Raw genomic sequence first — 22,858 nt, forward strand, 5'->3', positions numbered from 1 at the left:
GCCTGCTTCGGATTCTGTGTCTTCCCTTCTCTCTCTGCCCCTCCCCCGCTTGTGCTCTATCTCTCAGTGTCCCTCAAAAATAAATAAATGTGAAAAGAAAATTTAAGTGAACCACCAAAAGTATTCCTTAATGTAGATGAATGTTTCTTCAAATAACCTTGAATGTTTTATAGCTAAACCATAACATAGTATTTATGTTAAGCCTTTGTTCCCACTTCCCAAAAATAAAGTTAAGTCAGTGAAAAATAAAGGGTCTTGTTCTTTAGTTACAAACCAACTAAATGGCCAGAAATCAAAGTGACTCCTAACAGCAGGCACAAGAAATAAAGTATTACGTTCTAGAAACCTCAGGCGTGAGAGTCTCAACCCACAAACGTCTGCAAGCTATCATCTTGTCCTCCATCTCTTATGTTTTAAGGTCCTGTTACCAAGAAATCTGAGTTTTCAAACTGCAATATGAGAAAACTTCACAGGGGACCTGGGTGGCTCAGTGGGTTGAGCATCCAACTTCAGCTCGGGTCATGATCTCGTGGTTCCCGAGCTGGAGCCCCGCGTCGGGCTCGCTGCTGTCAGCACAGAGCCCACTTTGGATCCTCTGCCCTCACCTCTGCCCCTCCCTGACTTGCGTTCTCCCCAAAGTAAGTAAATATTTTGAAACAAGGGACTCTGCTGTCCTTACAATGAGTGTGCTCGTAAATCGTGGAAGCCACCCTTATGTTGTATGCTTTCCATTATAAGGACTTCGAAAGAGACCACGTCAGAATGTAACACTAAGGAGGACAGCACAGCATGTACGTCTGTCTACCTCTGACACATCACACACACATTTCATTTCCATGCGAAATAACTCAGAGAAAGTGCTTCTGTCTAAATGTCTACCTGGGCTGCCCAGAACAGTACCCCAAGCGGGCAGGCGAAAGGTTAGCAATACTCTTCACGTAGAGACAACCCCAATTCGATGAGGATATGTGTACGTTCACAAGAATAACAAACCTTAAGCTAGCAGCATGGTTGGGTATCTTTTCTTCTTTTTTAAAATACAAATTGGTCGCTGTTCTCCTCTGCCTAACAGCTACCTGGCCTTAAGGGAAGAAAATTCTCCAGAATAACCACATACGGCATCTGGCTTTGTTGGCACTGGAGAGTCTGTGTGAAATCAATTAGGTTTCCAACTGAGGTACCCATCAAACCATTTGGCTTCCACAGATATATCTGCCTAACCCACTTAAAAAACCTATTGAAACATGCCATTACCTTAACTGAACTGCAACCGGTTATTTGGGACTACGTAAGTCACAGCTCATCTCTTATCTCTGTATAAAAACTGCATAGCAACTAACCACTCCATTTTTTAAAAAAAAAAAATTTAAGGTTTTATTATTTATTTTTGAAAGAGACAGAGTGCGAGCAGGGGAGCGGCAGAGAGAGGGAGACACAGAATCTGAAGCAGGCTCCAGGCTCTGAACTGTCAGCACAGAGCCTGATGCAGGCGTGGAACTCACGAGCCGTGAGATCGTGACCTGAGCCGAGGCCGAACGCTTTAAATGACTGAGCCACCCAGGAGCCCCTTCATCACTCCATTTTAGCATCCTCATACCCCTGCTCATGCTTTTCCTCCTTTGGCCTAAAATATCCATTTCCAGGTCTCCACCTATGAAAACTATTTCATGTTTTTGCATCACACATAAATAGAATTACATATGAAAACATTTTCCTTATTGAAAATTCAAACAATACTAGAAAACTGAAAGCTCTCTCTTCCCAAATTTAATTATACTCATTCTCCCTTATCCTTCCTCCCAGGTGTCATCACATGGAGCTTGGTGACCTTTTGGCTGTGCCCCTTTCCAGGTCTTTTGTTGTGCACTTACACATATGCTCACATAGAAGCGTACAGAATGGCTTTTCCCATTAACGGGCTCCCTTTGTCCAAATTACGTATTTTAAATTACTAATATGTCTTAGAGATCATTGTCTATGAGCCTATCCATATAGGCTCCTCCAAGACTGCTAGAGAATCTTCACGTATCATATTCCTTCTGAAGACTGGTTCAAGTTCTCTGCCATGTAACACGGTTACTCAACTTGGACCCTCACCCTCCCAGCCACCGCTTGACCAGCCTGATGTGGTAGCTTACAACACACAGCGTTCACTGTTCAATGAGTTGTCCTCAACCTCTGATTCCAAGTGTTTCTGCCTACAGGGATGTAGGTAGTTATAGCCCAAATGACAGATCTCTACTTTTGCTTCTGTTTTAGTACTCCTGATATAAAGACAGGTTGCTTCACCTTTATGCAGTGACTTCCAAGTGTGCTCCACATAACCTGTGGAGTAACTCAGATATCACAAAATGTATTTTGAAAATCAATGAGATGTTAGCTCATGGCAGTTTGACAGCATAAAAAGAGAGCAAGACAGTGTATCAGAGGACATGGAGCTCAGACCCAGGGCGTAGCTAGCCAAGGGACTGTAGGTAAATCAGTCTGAGCTCTCCCATCTGTGTAAGTGGCAAAGTGCTTTTCATATTTCAGAGAATTGTTCTGAGGTTCAAATAAGAAGATCAGTGCATTATAAACCGAAAAGTGCCAATAAAATATCATTTTTATCTGCCTAATTTAAGAAAAACCTAAATCAGATAGAAAGCTCAGAATCGCAGAGATGTAAATTAAGAGAAGAACCAATGTTCTATCAAGAAATGTGAAGACAGTATATTTTAGAGTGGAGCAGATGGTCTGAAGTTGAGACAGATTTGTTTTTGCTCAGCTACCCATCTGCTGAGTGGCCTTTGGCAAGGGACTGTAACCACGGAGGGTCAACTTCTCCATGAACTATGGAGGTACCAAAATGTATCTTCTCCAAAAAATAAAGTTGTTTTTTTTTTTTTTTAAGCTGCCAAGTAGAAACAGGAAACAGACAAAATTTCACCTACCAGATGGGGAATAATATTCTTTAAAATGTTTACATATTCTACCATTCCAATAAAATTATGGTGTTGTATCCCATTGACTTACATGAAGTACTGTAAAAGGTATTATCAAGCAGGATATAAGAAAAATCCTGGTTCACTTTTTCCTCTTTATATGTCTTCAAAACTCCAATCATAACACTTCGCTATATCCCCAGCCTGCCAATGTGGTTATTACAAGATTTTCACACCTTTCTATGAGAGTTCACAGGTCTGGGTAGTTTTTCTTACCATATTCTTTTTCCCTTCATCCCACTTTGCACCAAAGATTAACATGCAATTGCCTTAGAGAAAGAAACATTTATCCTATGTAAACTCATTTTCAGCTTTGTAATAGACAAGGCTAAATGCGATCGTAACAGATAAAACTGATTATGTCTGGGTTTCCCGGGGTCTAAAGGCTTTGAATCTCTTCAGAAAAACTCCATTCCGCTTGGCGTTCTTGGCAACATGGGTCCAGGTGGAGAAGGATCTTTTAGGAGGTTTAAATGACTGGTAATTAGTGTAAATCACCACTACAAAGAGCCATAGCTCTACCAATTCAGCAGTTTATCACGAAAATCCCGAGTGACTTCATAGGGTTTCGTATGATTTGCTCGGGTGTTCATTTCACCCACTGGCACATATCTTTTTATACAATGTCCTTTAAACACAATATTAAGTACATACGCCAATCTATCTTATTTGTACAATTACTTTAACATTCAGATGACTCAAAGGCGTCAGTGCAAATAGAGAGGTACACTAGTTTGACATTCCATCACACATTACCTCTCCCATTCTAATAACACCCAGGAATATGATCTCAGGTCGAATCTGCTCTCACCTCTTGAGTGGGAGCCATAGTTGGGCAGAACACAAGTACATGATATTTTGAAAGCAAAACACTCAAAAAGAAACCAAAAGAGAGATTTCTGCTATGAATTAAGACTCAATATGAAGGTATCTTAAAAACCATACATGCTGTTAAGGGTTCACTGGATATAGCCCCCTACTTCTAAACACTGCTAAGTCAAACACATATCAGTCACAATCTTTATCAGAGCCTAACTCTCCAGACTCTAGGTAATGGCCCACTATGTTATTCAAATTTAAAGCATATAATTTCTAGTCCTATAAATACATGATGATGTTCCAGGAAGTTGGGCTCCAATTTGAGAAATCCATTCAAAAACTCTAGGGTCCCCACTCAATTCAGAGTTTACAGCTGGAGTAAATACATAAGTAAATGGATGAATACACAAGCCCAAGAAGAAAGTCACCATAAATTATTTTGGAGCAAAGTTGCACTCTGCACCAAAGAGATAGTCTTAAGGATTAGCAAAATACATATATGTTGATCACATATGTAGAAAGCATGTGGCATTGTCACGATAGCAAGTATACACTGATAACTAAAACAAAAACAATGTGTGGCCCAAGCATCTGTCCTCTGTAAGGACGAGAAGCTGTGCCACATCACAGAAGGGAGCTCATCTGATTTGGAGCAGATGTCACGTACCCTACGTTGTCTGTGAAAGTGACCCTTTCCAGGAAGACCCAACAGCCCTTCTAGTCTGACTCCATACATTCCTGAGTGAGGTTGCCAGCATGCAAAATAGTCCCAAGCTCTTCAGAGACTCCTGGCTAACCCTGAGTAGTGCGCGCACAAAGAGACACAAAGGACCCAGCAGAAAGTAAATCTGAAGCAGGGTTCAAATGGCCTGAACTTCGCACGCACTTCTCCACCCACACACAAGTCCACGTGCTGAGGACAGAAACCTTACTGTTCAAAGTATGCATGTGCAACCATCGCCCTAACTCAATGCTACACACGAACAGGGCAACCTACAGGAATCCAGGCTGAAATAAAAATAAGAATGAAAAGAAAAATTTGAGCACTGACATCAGTGTTAAAACACCACGGAGGAGACATATTACCCAGATTTAGTCCAGGCAAGTTCCTAAAAAAAGAAAAGCCAAACGCAGAAAAGTAACACAACCTTGAAATGGGGAAATCAGAATGTGTTCTTCTGGGGCACCTGGGTGGCTCAGTCGTTTAAGCATCTGATTCTTGGTTTCCACTCAGATCATGATCTCACGGGTTGTGGGATCCAATCCCACATCGGGCACACAATTCCAATGGCATTTTTCACAGAAAGAGAGCAAACAATCGTAAAATTTGTATGGAACCACAAAAGACCCCAAAAAGCCAAAGCAATCTGGAGATAGAATAACGAAGCTGGAGGCATCGTGCTTCCTGGTTTCAAACTAGATGACAAAGGTACTAATCAAAGCAGGATAGGATTGGCATTAAAAAAAAAAAAAGGCACGTAGGCCAATAGAATGGAACAGAGACCCAGAAATAAGCCTATGCATATATGGTCAATTAACTTACAGCAACGGAGCCAAGAATATACAATGGGTAAACAATAAGCTATATAGGGAAAATCAGATGGCCACATGTAAAAGAATGTAACTGGACCACCCTCTTGCACCACACACAAAAACTAACTCAAAATGTATTGAATCCACGAAGGCAAGACCTGAGACCAGAATACTCCTAGAAGAAAACCTGACATCAGTGTTGGTGATGAGATTTTGGATTTGACACCAGAAGCAAAGGCAACAAAGGTAAAAATAAATGGCGATACATCAAACTAAAATGCTTCTACACATCAAAGGAAACCATCAACAAAATGAAAAGACAAAACATTTATCTGATAAGGGATTTATACCCAAAATGTATGAAGAACGCATACAAATCAACAGCAAACAAACAATCCAATTTAAAAATGGACGAGGGGCACCTGGGTGGCTCAGTCGGTTAAGCGCCGACTTCGGCTCAGGTCACGATCTTGCGGGTGACAAGTTCGAGCCCCACGTCGGGCTCTGGGCTGACGGCTCAGGACCTGGAGCCTGCTTTGGATTCTGTGTCCCCCTCTCTCTCCCTGCCCCTCCCCCGTTCATGCTCTGTCTCTGTCTCAAAAATAAATATAGACATTGAAAAAAATTTTTTTAACAAAAATGGGCAAGAGGACTTGAATACTTTCCCAAAGAACACATTCAAATGGCCAAAAGGTACATAAAGAGGTGTTCTACATCACTGTCAGGAAAATGCAAATAAAAACCATAATGAGATATCACCTCACACCTGACAGAATGGTTATTATGAAGAAGACAGGAAATAACAAATATTGGCAACATTGTGGAGAAAAGGGAATACGTTTACATGTGATGGAAACATAAATTGGTGCAGCCACTATGAAAAAGAGTATGGAGATTTCTCAAAAAATTAAAAATAGAAATCCCCTACAATCCAGCAACTCCACTTCTGGGTGTATACGCAACAGAAATGAAAACAGGATCTGCACTCCCATATTCATTGCAGCATTTATCAAGATATTTAAGATATGGGGACAATCTAAGTGTTTATCGATGAGTGGATGGATAAAGAAGATGTGGGGCATACACAATGGAGCATTATTCAGCCGTAAGAAAGAAGGAAATCCTTTCATTTGCAACAACACGGATTGAACCTGAGGCCTTATGCTAAGTGAGCTAAGTCAAACAGACAAAGACAAATACGGCGTATCACTTATATGTCGAATCTAAAAAAGCCAAACTCAGAGACCAGAATGGTGCTTACCAGGGACAAGGGGGTGGGGAAAAGATAATACACTCATCAATGAGTACAAACTTCCACTTTAAGGTGAATAAATTCTGAGGCTCCAATCTACAGCACAGTGATTATAGTTAATAATGCTGCATTATATACTTGGAAGTTGCTAAGAGAGACGATCTTAAATGTTCTCACCGCAAAAACGTAAGGGTAATTATGTGATGTGATGCAGGTGTTAGGTAATGCTATGGTGGCAATCTTTTTGCAATATATAAGTGTATCAAATCAACATCCTGTACACCTTAAATTTACACAACAGTGTTATGTCAATTATACCTCAATAAAGGTGGAAAAAGACATAAGCTTATATTAAGAAACAGTTATAAACCTCTATAATTGGATTTACGACACTCATATGATTTTAACATAGTACAAAAAGAATGGAGCTATGTGAAACAAAGTTTCTTTATTTTACTGGAATTAAATTAGTATTAACCTCAAGTATATTGTGAAGTTACATTGATGAGTTACAATAAATTAAAATAATGCATATTTCAATTCCTAGAGTAACTACTAAGAACATAACTCAAAAAATACATAGCAGGGGCGCCTGGGTGGCTCAGTCGGTTGAGTGTCCGACTTCGGCTCAGGTCATGATCTCGCGGTCCGTGAGTTCGAGCCCCGTGTCGGGCTCTGTGCTGACCACTCAGAGCCTGGAGCCTGTTTCAGATTCTGTGTCTCCCTCTCTCTCTGACCCTCCCCCGTTCATGCTCTGTCTCTCTCTGTCTCAAAAATAAATAAACGTTAAAAAAAATTAAAAAACAAATACATAGCAAAAAATAAGCAAAAGAGGTTTCAAAATGGCATACTAACCATTTTACACAAAAGAAGGAAATGACTAAGGAACAAAAGAACAAAAACAACAACAAAAAAGAGGAGGCATAAAACAGAAAATAAAATGACAAAAATCAAAGTAACCATTCCCTGTATATTTTTCAAGGAAAATATGATGTCTATACATACACACACACAAAATAGAATATTATTATTGGGATGGATATTATAAATTATACTTGAATAAAAAATTAATAATATATAAAGTACAAACAGAGGAATATTATTCAGCCTTTAAAAAAAAGGGAAGCACCTGGGTGGCTCAGTCGGTTAAGTGTCCAACTCTTGGTTTCCACTCAGGTCACGATCTCACGGTTTGTGGGTTTGAGCCCCACATTGGGCTCTGCAGTGACAGCTTGGAGCCTGCTTGGAATTCATTCTCTCTCTCTCTCTCTCTCTCTCTCTCTCTCTCTCTCTTCCCCTTCCCCACTTGCTCGTGCACTCTCACTCTCTACAAAAATAATTTTGATAAAATATTTTTTTTAAGGGAAGGAAATCCTGTGGTTTACGACAACATCAGTGAACCTGGCATTATGTCACGTGAAATCAGTTGGATTCAGACAAATACTGCATGATTTCATTTATGGGTAAAATCTCTCATCGTCAAACCCACAGAAGCATGCAGCAGAATGACTGTGGCTGGGGGCTAGGGAAAAGGGGGAAATGGGGAGCTCTTGGTCAAGGGGCACCACATTTCAGTTTTGCAAGATGAATAATTCTGCAGATCTAATGTATAGCACAGTAACTGCTACTAACAATACTGTATTGCCTGTTTGAAATTTGCTGAGAGTTCATCGTAAGGGTTCACACCACATAAAAAACAATTTTAACTGTGAGAGGTGAGAGACGTGTTAAACGGCTTGACTGTGGTAATTATTTCACAATGTGTGTGTGTATGTGTGTGTGCATATATGTGAGATATATATGTGTATATATATATATTTTTATACGTATATATTTTATACCTTAAATATATACAATTTTAATTTGTCAATTACAACCTCAATAAAACTAGGGGGTAAATCCCACTGCCTAGTAAATTACATCCAAGCTCCCTGCCTCGTGTCCGTATTCTAGACCCAACCTAAGTTTCCAGCCTATATTTAATGCTTACTACGATTGGGCTACATTGGATAACTCTCTACTCTTCATAAACCTATTTCCTATTCCCTTCTTTGTCCTTTGTCCAATTTCTACTCATCCTTCAATGCCAAGCTCAAGTAGTACGTCCGTGCAGCATCTCCTTCTGACTCAAACTGCCTTGTACGATGCATATTTGTATGCAACACATCTTTTCTCACTATTTAGTAACCTAGAGACTTCCTTACCCTCCAGTATGCTTTACTTGTGATATATCTTGATGAAAAGTCTGAATAGTACTGTCTGTGCTCCATGGACAAGGCCCATTAAAGAAAAACAATTCTGTGATACATATACCATCTCATTGCAAATGAACCACTGAAACAATATTTGTAAATAAGCCCTAGAAATATTTTTAAATTATATTACTTTTAAATTTTTAACTAAAGATTTTTAAATAAGGTAGATGTAGGGGCGCCTGGGTGGCGCAGTCGGTTAAGCGTCCGACTTCAGCCAGGTCACGATCTCGCGGTCCGTGAGTTCGAGCCCCGCGTCAGGCTCTGGGCTGATGGCTCAGAGCCTGGAGCCTGTTTCCGATTCTGTGTCTCCCTCTCTCTCTGCCCCTCCCCTGTTCATGCTCTGTCTCTCTCTGTCCCAAAAATAAATAAACGTTGGAAAAAAAAAATTAAAAAAAAAAATTAAATAAGGTAGATGTGATCTTTCCAAGGTAAATATGTTAAAACAATGCAAAATCTAACATTTCTGTGAAGCCTTAAAAATTCTAATTCATGCTGATTTTAAAAATAATGTTTTTGGGGCGCCTGGGTGGCGCAGTCGGTTGAGCGTCCGACTTCAGCCAGGTCACGATCTCGCGGTCCGTGAGTTCGAGCCCCGCGTCGGGCTCTGGGCTGATGGCTCAGAGCCTGGAGCCTGTTTCCGATTCTGTGTCTCCCTCTCTCTCTGTCCCTCCCCCGTTCATGCTCTGTCTCTCTCTGTACCAAAAATAAATAAAAACGTTGAAAAAAAAAATAATGTTTTTAAGATTGAAGAACACTTAAAAAATCAAAATTTTCTGCACAGAATTTAATTACGTTATTTCAGGACCCCTTATTGCAGGAACCTAAATGGATTCATACACACCTACTCCATTCATAGGTAGGTTACTAACCTGAAAAATTTGTTGGATCTTTACAGAAGCAAATTCTTTGGTGATAAAATTACACACTTGTAAATCTTTTATTTGGCAAATAACATAATAAAATTGAACGAATGATGACACGTTTAATCCTAGTAAAAAGATTTAATGATAAAAACGTCCATTAAAATAACCATCCATCTATTTTCTACAAGCTAATCCCAGTTTATATTAATTTCACCCCCATTAACCACACTTTATGTTTATACCCATAACTGCTTAAAGAATGAATGATCTAGTTAAGTTTTCGGTGCCTGCTAAAATACATCTTCGTTAGACTGATCTCATTTCCTGCAGAGCACCGGGCCATAATTGCCAGTGAAAAGTAAGCACATAATTTATCAGGACTTGAGGAAAGTCTCCATCTCTGTTGAAGAAAACATTCTCATCTTTAAGCGTGAAACTACTCAAACCTTTCCAGTCTATGATACGCCTGAAACACTAACCAACTTAAACAGCTCACACTGAATTGATGCATGCTCAATAGACTTAACAATTCAATTATCACAGAATACTCAAATTCAAATTGGGAATCTGAGCACCCGCAAAGCTAGCACTCCTTTTTACATATATAACTTTAGCCATGAACACATTTCAAAAAACAGTGTAAAAACTCAGCTCCTTAAACTAAGATTTATTTTTCAAGGATGCCTGTTTGAACATATTTTTGCCTTTGAAAATTCATGCTGAAATATGAAATACATTTTTGCTTTCTCAATTTGATTTTTAAATTTGGTTTTTCCTATTAAATTATTCATTATCATCTTTCAAAAGAACTAAACTTTTTTAAAAAGTTCAGGAGGAGAGAGAGAGAGAATCTTAAGCAGACTTCACACTCAGCACAGAGCCAGATGCAGGGTTCGATCCCACTACCTCAGGATCATGACCTGAGCTGAAATCAAGAGTTGGATGCTCAACCAACTGAGCCACCCAGACACCTCTCAAAAGAACTTCTGAAAATTGTGTTAAAAGTGGAATATCGGGATCTCATAAAAATCAACAATATGAAGCCATTGAAGGACGAAAAATGAATTAAAACGCGATGGTGTAAAACACCTAATTTCTGTAACCTCAAGCAAGAGCATTTCATCAAGTTGGAAACTGGAGTAGAGATTATTGGTCTCCAAACCTCTCTCACTGTATACCCTGTATGACTTCCCTAATGTTGCTTAACCAATTACTATGAATTCAGTAGCAACACAAACTTATCCTCTTCCAGCTATAGAGGTCAGAAGCCTGAAATCTGTTTCATTAGGCTAACATCAAGATCTGAGCAACGGTGGGGGTGCCTGGGTGGCTCAGTCAGTTAAGCATCTGACTTCAGCTCAGGTCATGATCTCACAGTTCATGAGTTCGAGCCCTGCATCAGGCTCTGTACTGACAGCTCTGAGCCTGGAGCCTGCTTCAGATTCTGCCTCTCTCTCTCCCTGCACCCTTTCCCTGCTCGTGCTCTTTCTCTCTCTCAAAACTAAACATTAAAAAAAAAAAAAAAAAAATCATATGAGCAACGTTGTATTCCTGGCACCGAAGGGAGGGTTCCCTGCCTTTTTCGGGGGCTACACATCACCTGTATTCCTTGACTTCACCTTCAAAGCATATCCTTCCAATACCAATCTTCATTCACCACAACCTCTTCTCCCATTCTGTAGTCAAATCTCTCTGACCCTCCCTCTTAGAAGGATACTTCTAATTCCAATCAGAACTTACCTAACTAATCCAGGACAACCTCCTCATGTCAAGATGCTCAGTTTAGCCACATCTGTAAAATCCCCTTTGCCATATAATGCCTTTACATGTTACAGGGATAAGGACCCAGGTACCTGTGGCATCAATGGAGCCTACCACAAACTCCATAAGCAAATATTTTGAACATAAATTACAAAACAGAACGTATTAAAATACTGTTTTCATCATACAGCTGAACTCCAGTACTAATATACATTATAAAATATTACAAATCAAGCTAAAACATTTTCTCTAACTTACTTTACTTGAACAGAACAAATTTTGCTCAGGTTATCAATGTAATACGGCTGAATATGGTTCATGGTTTTTTAAATCATGGATTAAAAATTTGTAACACAATACTATGAAAGGCTGGTTTCAAGTGAAGTTTAATCTCAAAAGTAATTTGTTTAAAGGCTTTTAAAGCTGAAAAAGAGGGGTGCCTGGGAGGCTCAGTCAGTTGAAGCTTATCTGACTTTGGCTCAGGTCATGAACTTGCAGTCTGTGGGTTCAGGACCCGTTTTGGGCTCTGTGCTGACAGCTCGGAGCCTGGAGCCTGCTTCAGATCCTCTCTTTCCCTTTCTCTCTGCCCCTCTCTCACTTGTGTGTGCTCTCTCTCTCGCTCTCTCTCTCTCTCTCAAAAATAAACATTAAAAAAATCTTTAACTAAATACATAGTTCAGTTCTGAAAAGTCTCACTCTGATGACTATACACTCTGACTAGTTTATATGGCTCAAGGGACAAGTAAACCATAGGATAAGACTTGTAATTAAAATAAATGTTCTGATAGACTTGAGTGTTTTTGACCGTTTTCTTATCAGATCTAATCACTGTTGTTTTACCTCATAATACAGCTAGCTGGCAAAGAGTTTGTGGAAGCTAAAGAGTTTGTGGAAGTGAAAATACCAACTCTTATTTTCATCTTTTTATTTGTGCCTACATTGCAAGGAGAGTTTTCAATTTGTATTCTACAGAATATCGAAACGACAACTGTTCACTTTTTGAGTTAATTTAGACAGAACTAGAATATTTAATAGTAATTATAATAAATAATCATCATGGCTAACACTCAGCTGGCCCCTACTCTGTGCCTGTTGCTGCTGTAAGCATCTGACATTTATTTATTTTATTAATGATTTCAGGAATAGAATTTAGTGATTCATCACATAGAATGCCCAGTGCTCATCCCAACAAGTGCCCTTCTGGATGCCCATCCCCCAGTTCGCCCATGCCCCACCCACCTTCCCTGTATTTAAGGAGTCTCTTATGGTTTGTCTCCCTGTTTTTTTCTTTCATTTTTTTAACGTTTAGTTTTGAGAGAGACAGAGAGAGACAGAGCATGAGCGGGGGAGGGACAGAAAGACAGGGAGACACAGAATCCGAAGCAGGCTCCAGGCTCTGAGCTATCTGCACAGAGCCCAATGCAGGGCTCGAACTCACAAGCAGTGAGATCATGACCTGAGCCGAAGTTGGACACTTAGCCGACTGAGTCACCCAAGCATCCCTCCCTCTCTGTTTTTATCTTATTTTTGCTTCCCTAGATTTATTAAGCCAATTCATCTAGGAACTCGTATAAGATAGGTAACTACTAAACTGATACTGTGTTATGATTCACTAAAATCAAACAAATCCTAACTGTGGAACTCTTGTTCATCTTCAGGATTAGTCTTGCAAGACTTTCAAACTGTGCCATGTTTGTTGATAAAATCTGGTTTCTTTCTTACTTGTTTTTGAATAAAAATAATACAAAAAGGTGTTATATTATCCTCCCACACCCACTGAATTGCCTGTGCCTCCCAGAGGCAACATTTTAGAGTGGAGACCACTACCAGAGATAGTAGTAAAAGTCTATTATTCTACAGACCACAAAAGGGACAAGTAATACTGAGCAGACAGTACAGCTGACGGAAGGCTCATACTTCAACGTAACTATTAACAGTACAAATATAACTTGCAAATATATCTATTTATATTACATTATACATATACTATTTTACAAATATTATATATTACATATAATATATAATGTGGTATTACACTGTATATAGTACTGGGATCAGGAGTTCTCAGAATGTGTATAAATATCAGAAGGAACAAAGCAGACTCTAGGGTTAAAGCATGCAATATTTCAGGAGCCATGACGTTTGACAGAATGCTCCCAGATGGAAAACAGGAACAAAGGACAAATGAGCTTAATATATAAGGTAGATGACAAAGTTCTATAAGTAAATAAACCAATAAATATACACAGAAACTAAAATCATATTGAACATATTCATGACTGCAATTTCAGAATTTCTGTGGAAGTTCTACCTCTGTTCCATGTGACCTTGCCACCATTACACTATGAAAATCTAGACCAGCATTTCCACATTGCTTTTCCACTGAAGAACACAAGACACATTCACTGTTGAGTTGACCATTTAGTTCCTGCTAAAGACAACTCATTGTGTTGTAGTTAGAACTGGATTAGAATTCTAGCTCTTCAACTCAGCTACTGTGGGATCTTGGGTGAATCACCAAAACCCTCTGAACTTCGGATGCTTCCTCACGATGTAAACACTAAGTGAAAGAATACAGAACTCCCGATATACCAAGTGACGCATAAAGTAATAATAATGTTATTAGTCTAAAGCTTAAAAATTTTTTTTATTATTTATTTTTGGAGACACGGTGAGCAGGGGAGGGGGCAGAGAAAGAGGGAGACACAGAATCTGAAGCAGGTTCCGGGCTCTGAGCTGTCAGCACAGAGCCTAACATGGGGCTCAAACTCACTAACTGTGAGATCATGACCTGAACCGAAGTCAAACGCTTAACTGAGCCACCCAGGCGCCCCTATTTTAAAGCTTTTAAGGTAGAAAAGAAAATACTGGCTGGATTCAAGTACGGTAGACAAATGGTATCTTATCATAAGGAAAAAACTATAGAGAAATTAAACTCAACGTGGCTCCCAAAGGATTGCTATTTTCTTAGTTTCAAGTTAACGAAAGTGTTGGGGTAAAACCGTATATCTCAAAGAAGTCAAAATTATCTCTCCACTCATTAAATGATACATTTTTATTGTAATGAATCATCATATTAAGGCATGATGGATACAGAAGAAACAATGTGTTAGAACTCAGAAGGCCCACATTTTAGTCTTGATAGATGTAAACAGATGACCAGAAAATTAGTAAAATGGCTTTTAATCCTATCCGCTACTATAGGTGATTATAACTGACTACTCCATAGTCCAGTCTTATAAATATTTTAAGTTTCTTGCCTCGGTTTAATTGTGTGTCATCAGTGTCTTCATCCACACACTTCCTCCTCCATTTATGAGGGCAGCATTAGTAAAATAGTCAAGAAAATTTTTTATTTATTGCTAACATTTTCTCTATGGCCAAAGTCTGCAGACTAGGCTCCCACCATTATCTTCGAGGCCCTCATCGTTTTACTGAATAAGTAGCATATCCTCAAAAGAACATATGTAAAGAAATACGTTTTAAATAAAATAAACACCCAACCCATGAATCCATCAAGTAGGTTCAAATACGCATTATGAGTGGGGCGCCTGGGTGGCTCAGTTGGTTAAGCGGCTGACTCTGGTTTTGGCTCAGGTCATGATCTCATGGTTTCGTGAGTTTGAGCCTTGTGTGGGGCTCTGCTCTGGCAGCACTGAACCTGCTTGGGATTCTCTCTCTCCTTCTCTCTCCCCCCCCTCCCCCACTCACGCTGTCTCTGTCTCTCTGAAATAAAAAAACTAAAAAACAAAATACATATTATGAGTGATTTTCGAGGTCCCTGTGTACCTTTACCCAATAGCATTCCCTTGCTTTTTTAAATAAGATTATCACAAATTTCTGTAACCTACACAAAATATTGTTTAAATTTGGTTGCTGGCATTTGCCCTTTAAATAATTAAAAACATGTATTATATATTCTTTCACAATTTTTTTGGTGGTGCAATAGTACATTTTTGAGACCCATCCATGTTGATGGCAATACATGTTGTTCATCCATTTTTTTATTGCTCTAATCTGCTTATAACTATAGCTCAATTTGTTTACTCTGATGCTATTTCCAATTATTTTCATATCAACAATACTACAACAGATATTCTTATATGTGCTTCCTTGTGCTCACACATTTTCCTGAAGTATGTACCTAAGAGTGAAATAAATTACAGTGTTCCTACGTATTCGAGTTTACTAGTTACAGTTTTCCCGTATACATTCCTGCCAGCAGTGGGCGAAAATTCCTGCCACTCCAAATTCTTGCCCACAACGATACTGCCAATCTGTAAAATGGTACTTTACTGTGCTTTTAATTTTCAGGTCCCCAGTTATTAATACGGCTGATAATGTGTTCGTAGGATCATGGTTCATCTGTACTTCCCGTTCTATGAAACCCCTATTCCTGTGCATCTTTTTTTTTCTATTAGGGTATTTGTCATTCTCATATTGATTAGCAGCAGTACTCAATGTATTCTGGACACTTCTAGGTCTTAAATTTTACGTTTTGGCACACAGCAAACCAAATAGTAAAATTGGGTTTTCCTTTAGTGGTCTGTTCCCCACACATAGAAAGGGAAGAAGCCCTAAGATGATAGCCAAATGACCTTGGGGATGCACAGAAGGATCTAATAATAAATAGCCTTGGAATCAGAAAGCCCAGGTGACAGAGCACATATGCAGCAGAGTAGAGTTTTCCTCTTTCCCTAACAGCAATTTACATCTGTGTGGTCCTTTACATATTGTCAACGTACTTTAGGTACTTAATGTGATGCTCAAAACAATTGTGATGGATGAGGAAAATGAACGATCACTGGCATTTTACACCTAAGAAAATAAGTTGATGAAGGGATGTGCCCAAAATGCAAAGAGGGTGGAGGCAAGTCCAAGTCTCCTGACCTCCAGTCCCCCATGCCTTCCTCAACATCGTATTATCTTCCCCGTAAGGAATGAACGCTGCCAAAGCAGGAGAGAGGGCACGTTTTGAAAGTGTGACTCATCCGTGTAATGTACTTGTAGCTACTTCTTATCAAGGGATTATATTGTACTCAGAACTGTATTGTAAAGTGAGGTCCATTATAGGTACAGAGATAGAATTGGCACAATCTATATCCCTCCCACACCACTAACACTCTATTAAGTCAAGATTTTCCCTAAACACAGATCCCTTACCCCTCGCGTAAGATTTACACACACACAGAAAAATTGGCCATGGGGTATGAATATCTAGCTGGATAAAAGATACGTGGAGTCGGCTTCGGGAGTCTATATTCTCAAGCAATATGACAGTCATATAAAGTAGAGCACACACCAAATGTATCCGAATCATCCCTGAGGCAGCTTTAAAAACTGGACAAAACCTCTACACTCCCTATGACTGCAAATACTATCCTAATTTATATGTCTGGTGGGAAAAAGCAAGGATTAGGTACATACGTGTATCTGATACCATGAATGCATAAAGTTTTCAGGTCACATAAACACAAGTTTTCTTCTAAAAATAAAATTTAGGGGCACCTGGATGGCTCAGTCGGTTGAGTGTTCGAGTCTTGATTTGGGCTCAAGTCATGATCTCATGATTTGTGAGATCAAGCCCTGAATTGGACACCGTGCTGACAGAGTACAACCTGCTTGGGATTCTCCCTCCCTCCCTCCCTCTCTGCTCCTTCCCCACTCACGTTGTCTCTGTCTCTCTCAAAATAAATAAAAGAAACTTAATAAAAACAAAAAATAAAAATAAAATTTAAAAAGGACAACCACAGAGCCATTTTCAAATGACTACATAATATTTTTAATTACTAAATAATTAAACTCTCGGGAACTTTAATATAGTGATATTCATATCAGTCAGAGGTAGGAAGGAGACTGTCACTGTATCTTCTAAATTCTGTACCAAGCAATTATACTGCCTATTCAAAGAAAAAAATATAATACAAAACTCTCCCATCTCATATCAAAATTAATTCCATAAAGATTAGAAACATAAGAAACTAAGAAAATTCTAGAAGAAAATACCAACCTCATTACTAAGAAATCAGTACTGTTTAAAAATACGAGGGAAAAATCCTAAATAAGAACATTTCTTTTTTTTTTTTTTTTAATTTTTTTTTTTAATTTTTTTTTTTAATTTTTTTTTTTCAACGTTTATTTATTTTTGGGACAGAGAGAGACAGAGTATGAACGGGGGAGGGGCAGAGAGAGAGGGAGACACAGAATCGGAAACAGGCTCCAGGCTCTGAGCCATCAGCCCAGAGCCTGACGCGGGGCTCAAACTCACGGACCGCGAGATCGTGACCTGGCTGAAGTCGGACGCTTAACCGACTGCGCCACCCAGGCGCCCCTAAATAAGAACATTTCTAATTGTAACAAGGAAGCTCTGATCTTAGCAAAGAGGGCTACTTAACTTTTTTAGCACATATCAACTACTTGGAAAGTTCTGGAATTATGAAGATTACAAATTGTTTCCCATGGTGACTGGTAATATCTTTTCTACCATCCATATTAAATAGAGTTCCTGCAATAGCTTTACCACAACATTTTGTCTTGAATTCTTTAACAAACACCATGCTATAAACAATATGTATATCTCTTTTGAGAGGACAAGAAACTACAAATTCTAAATATCTGCAGGCTTGAGTTTTACAGAGATAAGAAGTATGTATTCAATGGTGGAAGCTCTCAGCTATGTAGAAGGTAGAGAAAAGCAGAGGTCTTTTCTTCAGGCTCCAAGTAGAATTTTAATTGAGATTATAGGGTTTTTTTAATCGGTTAATCATTTGATTCTATTTATTAGTGTTTAAGGCATGTAAGGCAATCGACTAGTCAGTACAAAGTTGGCATATATTTAAATCAAAGCCATATGACACAACATCCACATTTCCTGTAACACTTACAGCATACCCCCTCCCTTCCCCTTAGGGAACAGAGTCCTTATCAATTCAATTCCAAAAACATTTAATGAGTACTTTTCCATTAAATTCACTTCAATTATTATAAGACAGTTACAAAGACTCAGTTACACCCAGGACTGACAGGCAGAAAACTCAATAGACCTCATGGATGGCATGATGCCCTGTCAGCACCAAGGGAGCTAGGCTGGGACTCTCCAGAAAGTTTAGAAGTATTTTATTAAAAAATGGAAAAGTCAACATATAGCCCTGCTGGCACCAATTAATTCCCTACCATCAGTATAACCATCCCATGACAAATTATAGGAGCATTACCAGGAAAATTAGGTTAGAAGTGTTTCGCCTAAGTCGGCATCCAAGACCTCTGTTTTGTGAGTTGTTAGCAACCCATGACAGTCAGCAAACATATATGACCGCTGAAAAGTTTGTAGCAGAACAGAGCTCTATTCAGTACTTCAGCAACAAGGGTAATGTTTCATCCTCTCCCATCCTTAGAACTAAGAGATCAGATAAAGGCCAAAATTACATATACTTATACGTCAAATGGGATGCAAAACAAGGCGCAACTTACCCCCCTCCAGGCAGCCACGTTTAACAGACTAAGGGAATACAGAATATGAGAGGGCTGTAATAGTAATCAAGGGGGAAAATATTAACAAAATGAACCAGAGTCCCAGCCAGGCAGAGAACCCTTAATGACTCTGTTTGTTTTCACTTAAACCCCCTTGCCCAAAACAAACACCGAGGTGCTTTCTCAAATTTCCACTGTTTGTCCGTGAATTATTGAATTATTGGGTTCTGTCAATAGTCTTCAGTAAGTCCCTAGGTTATAGCTCTTACCTGTGTTACAGCCAAGGCTCCACGAAGTACTTAACGTCAAGTGACTTGCTCAGATCCAAACAGAAAGCGAAGTGAAAAACCTGGCCTACAATCTGGGTCTCCCGAAATCAAGAGAATCCCCTTTCTCCCCTCCACCATGTAGATGTGAATGCCGCCTGAGTCAACCATATTCTTCAACTTGAGAAATAAAAATAATAGGCAGCATCTCTGCAAAGGAAATTATTTTCCAGACATTGTTCCGGGTTAAATCTTTGGTCTGTGCTTTCCATCCTAGCAATTTTCAAACACATTATGGATTTGTCAGCAGCCCCAGGATCCACAGCCTTGGCGTAATTAAAACCCATTAGTCTGGTTCACAGGATAATGGCACCACATGTGCTGTGAAAACATATTCTCCTAAAAGGCCCTAGGAGGACATTAAACATTCACAACCCACAATAAAAACTTAGCAGAACATGTCAAAGAGTAAAACTTTTTATTAGCAGATGGTGTAACTCACCACTCAGGGATACTATTCTTAGATCCAGCCAGTACTGTTTATGACTTTGAACTAATGGAAGTGGGAAAAGTATCACGGGTCCCTCAGAAAATCTCTTCTGGCCCAGAATTCCACCACACCAAAGTGTCATCGCAGGGCTGAGAATTTTCCACTGCATTTCTGAAGGACGCTGCATGCTCAAAGACCCCAGCCTAATGACCTTATTTTGTACCACTCCTTCTCTTTATTATGAACCCTCTGTGGCTCAAATCTTACACTTTTCTTCTTCCATACTCAAATTTGGGCAAGTTTCATCATGCCCCTTCTCTCTAGCAGAAGGTCACTTTCTAGGAGCCACATTAGGATAAAACCACTCTGATCAACGGGAATTCTCAGTTCCAGCAGCAGAATAAAGAGGGGGAAACAGAAAAGGCGATAGCATTTTAAGAATTTAAGCTAAGACTAATCCTGAGTTTAGAGCAAAATCTATGTAGATCTATGCAAATAAAAAAAAATTCTAAGAATTGTACTTTAAGCACTCATTATTTTAATCAGAAAAAATACCTCCAAGTGCATTCATATAAACGTTGAACAGTTTAACAATCAGAGGCTCACCTATGGTACAAAAACAAGAGAATAGTGAATGTCACAAAATGACTTTTTTCTTATATATATAAAAATTAGCCTCATTCACCTTGTTACGTTGCTGCAGTGGCACTGGCCTCTCGGGCTGATGGAAACCCCAAAGCAAATACAAAGGAACTAATGATGTCAAGGTTAAGAATTTCGATTCCTCAAGAAGAAAACAAAACCAAGAACAACACTAGGTCTCCCAGTTACACAGTATTATTTGAGAGCCTAGGTCAACCATTATTACTCCTTTTTTTTTTCTTTTTGATCACAGACCTCACTGTTAATCTGATGGAAAAAAGCACATAGCCATAACTGAGGACACAACTTCAAAGGAGTGTGAATCCTCTATGATATCTTTGAACCATTAGGTCACTGTAAGAAACCATGAGCGCCTGAGATCAGGATTCTCCTCTTCATCCTTCTATACCAGCACCCAGCACTAAGCCTGTGTCCAGAGGGTGGCAGAGTTGATAAGGGAACGTGTGTCCAAGGTCAAGGGATGGATGAATGATTACCACAAAGAATAATCTGATTGGTTAAGGAAATGATACAGCTTGCTCCTGAAGAAATGAATGACTTAAATGCATTAGTAGCATCATTGTAATATATAAAAATATATATATAAAGAAAAAGCTCAGCCTTTTGAAAGGAAGCAATTACTAAATTTATACTTGAGTGGTCCCAATAGCTTCTGAATACTCTTTTCACACTGAAATTCTCACCATGAGTTCCAGAATATTTTTTTATTTATTTTTTGTTTTAGCTTTATTTTTTATTTTTTAAAATTTACATCCAAATTAGTTAGCATATGGTGCAACATTGATTTCAGGAGTAGATGCCTTAGTGCCCCTTACCCATTTAGCTCATTCCCCCTCCCACAACCCCTCCAGTAACCCTCTGTTTGTTCTCCATATTTATGAGTCTCTTCTGTTTTGTCCCCCTCCGTTTTTATATTAGTTTTGTTTCCCTTCCCTTATGTTCATCTGTTTTGTATCTTAAAGTCCTCATACGAGTGAAGTCATATGATTTTTGTCTTTCTCTGACTGACGAATTTCACTTAGCATAATACCCTCCAGTTCCATCCATGTAGTTGCAAATGGCAACATTTCATTCTTTTTGACTGCCAAGTAATACTCCATTGTATATATATATACCACATCTTCTTTATCCATTCATCCATCGATGGACATTTGGGCTCTTTCCGTACTTTGGCTATTGTTGATACTGCTGCTATAAACATTGGGGAGCATGTGCCCCTTTGCGACACCATACTTGTATCCCGTGGATAAATGCCTAGTAGTGCAATTGCTGGGTCGTAAGGTAGTTCTATTTTTAGTCTTTTGAGGAACCTCCATACTGTTTTACAGAGTGGTGGCACCAGCTTGCATTCTCACCAGCAATGCAAAAGAGATCCTCTTTCTCCGCATCCTCGCCAGCATCTGTTGTTGCCTGAGTTGTTAATGTGAGCCATTCTGACCAGTGTCAGGTGGTATCTCATTGTGGTTTTGATTTGTATTTTCCTGATGATGAGGGATGTTGAGCATTTCTTCATGTGTTGGTTGGCCATCTGGATGTCTTCCTTAGAGAGGTGTCTACTCATGTCTTTTACTCATTTCTTCAACAGATTATTTGTTTTTTGGGTGTTGAATTTGATAAGTTCTTTATAGACGTTGGAAACTAACCCTTTATCTGATGTCATTTGCAAATATCTTCTCCCATTCTGTCAGTTGCCTTTTAGTTTTGCTGATTGTTTCCTTCACTGTGCAGAAGCTTTTTATTTTGATGAGGTCCCAGTAGTTCATTTTTGCTCTTGTTTCCCTTGCCTCCAGAGACGTGTGGAGTAAGAAGTTGCTGCGGCCAAGGTCAAGGAGGTTTTTGCCTGCTTTCTCCTCAAGGATTTTGATGGCTTCCTGTCTCACATTTAGGTCTTTCATCCATTTTGAGTTTATTTTTGGGTGTGGTGTAAGAAAGTGGTCCAGATTCATTCTTCTACATGTTGCTGTCCAGTTTTTCCAGCACCACTTGCTGAAGAGACTGTCTTTATTCCATTGGATATTCTTTCCTGCTTTGTCAAAGATGAGTCAGCCATACGTTTGTGGGTCCATTTCTGGGTTCTCTATTCTGTCCCATTGATCTGAGTGTCTGTTCTTGTGCCAGTACCATACTGTCTTGATGATTTCAGCTTTGTAGTATAGCTTGCAGTCTGGGATTGTGATGCCTCCTGCTTTGGTTTTCTTTTTCAAGATCGCTTTGGCTATTTGGGGTCTTTTCTGGTTCCACACAAATTTTAGGATTGTTTGTTCTAGCTCTGTGAATAATGCTGGTGTTATTTTGATCAGAGTACTTTTTTAAAACTAAAAACTAGCTTCAAAACTGAGGCTATTGGAATTTAAAGGTACTACATTGCTCTCAACTTCTTCGGAACCAAGCCATCACTTTATACTCCCCAGGGACTCGATTCTACTGAAAATACTTTTAAACTGTTTGAAATAGTTATTCCTCCGGGATTTTACCAGTGCACTGAAGTCTTTAAGCCAAACAGCC

General features: G+C 39.2%; 1 protein-coding gene across 9 annotated transcripts in view; it reads right to left on the reverse strand.

Annotated features, from left to right (window-relative positions):
• Nucleotides 1-22,858, reverse strand: part of RYR2 (ryanodine receptor 2) — a 762,307-nt gene that overhangs the window by 499,096 nt on the left and 240,353 nt on the right. The gene's annotated exons all lie outside the window — the stretch shown is intronic.

The sequence above is a fragment of the Leopardus geoffroyi genome, chromosome D2 (assembly GCF_018350155.1).
Source record: "Leopardus geoffroyi isolate Oge1 chromosome D2, O.geoffroyi_Oge1_pat1.0, whole genome shotgun sequence".
Classification (NCBI taxonomy): domain Eukaryota; kingdom Metazoa; phylum Chordata; class Mammalia; order Carnivora; family Felidae; genus Leopardus; species Leopardus geoffroyi.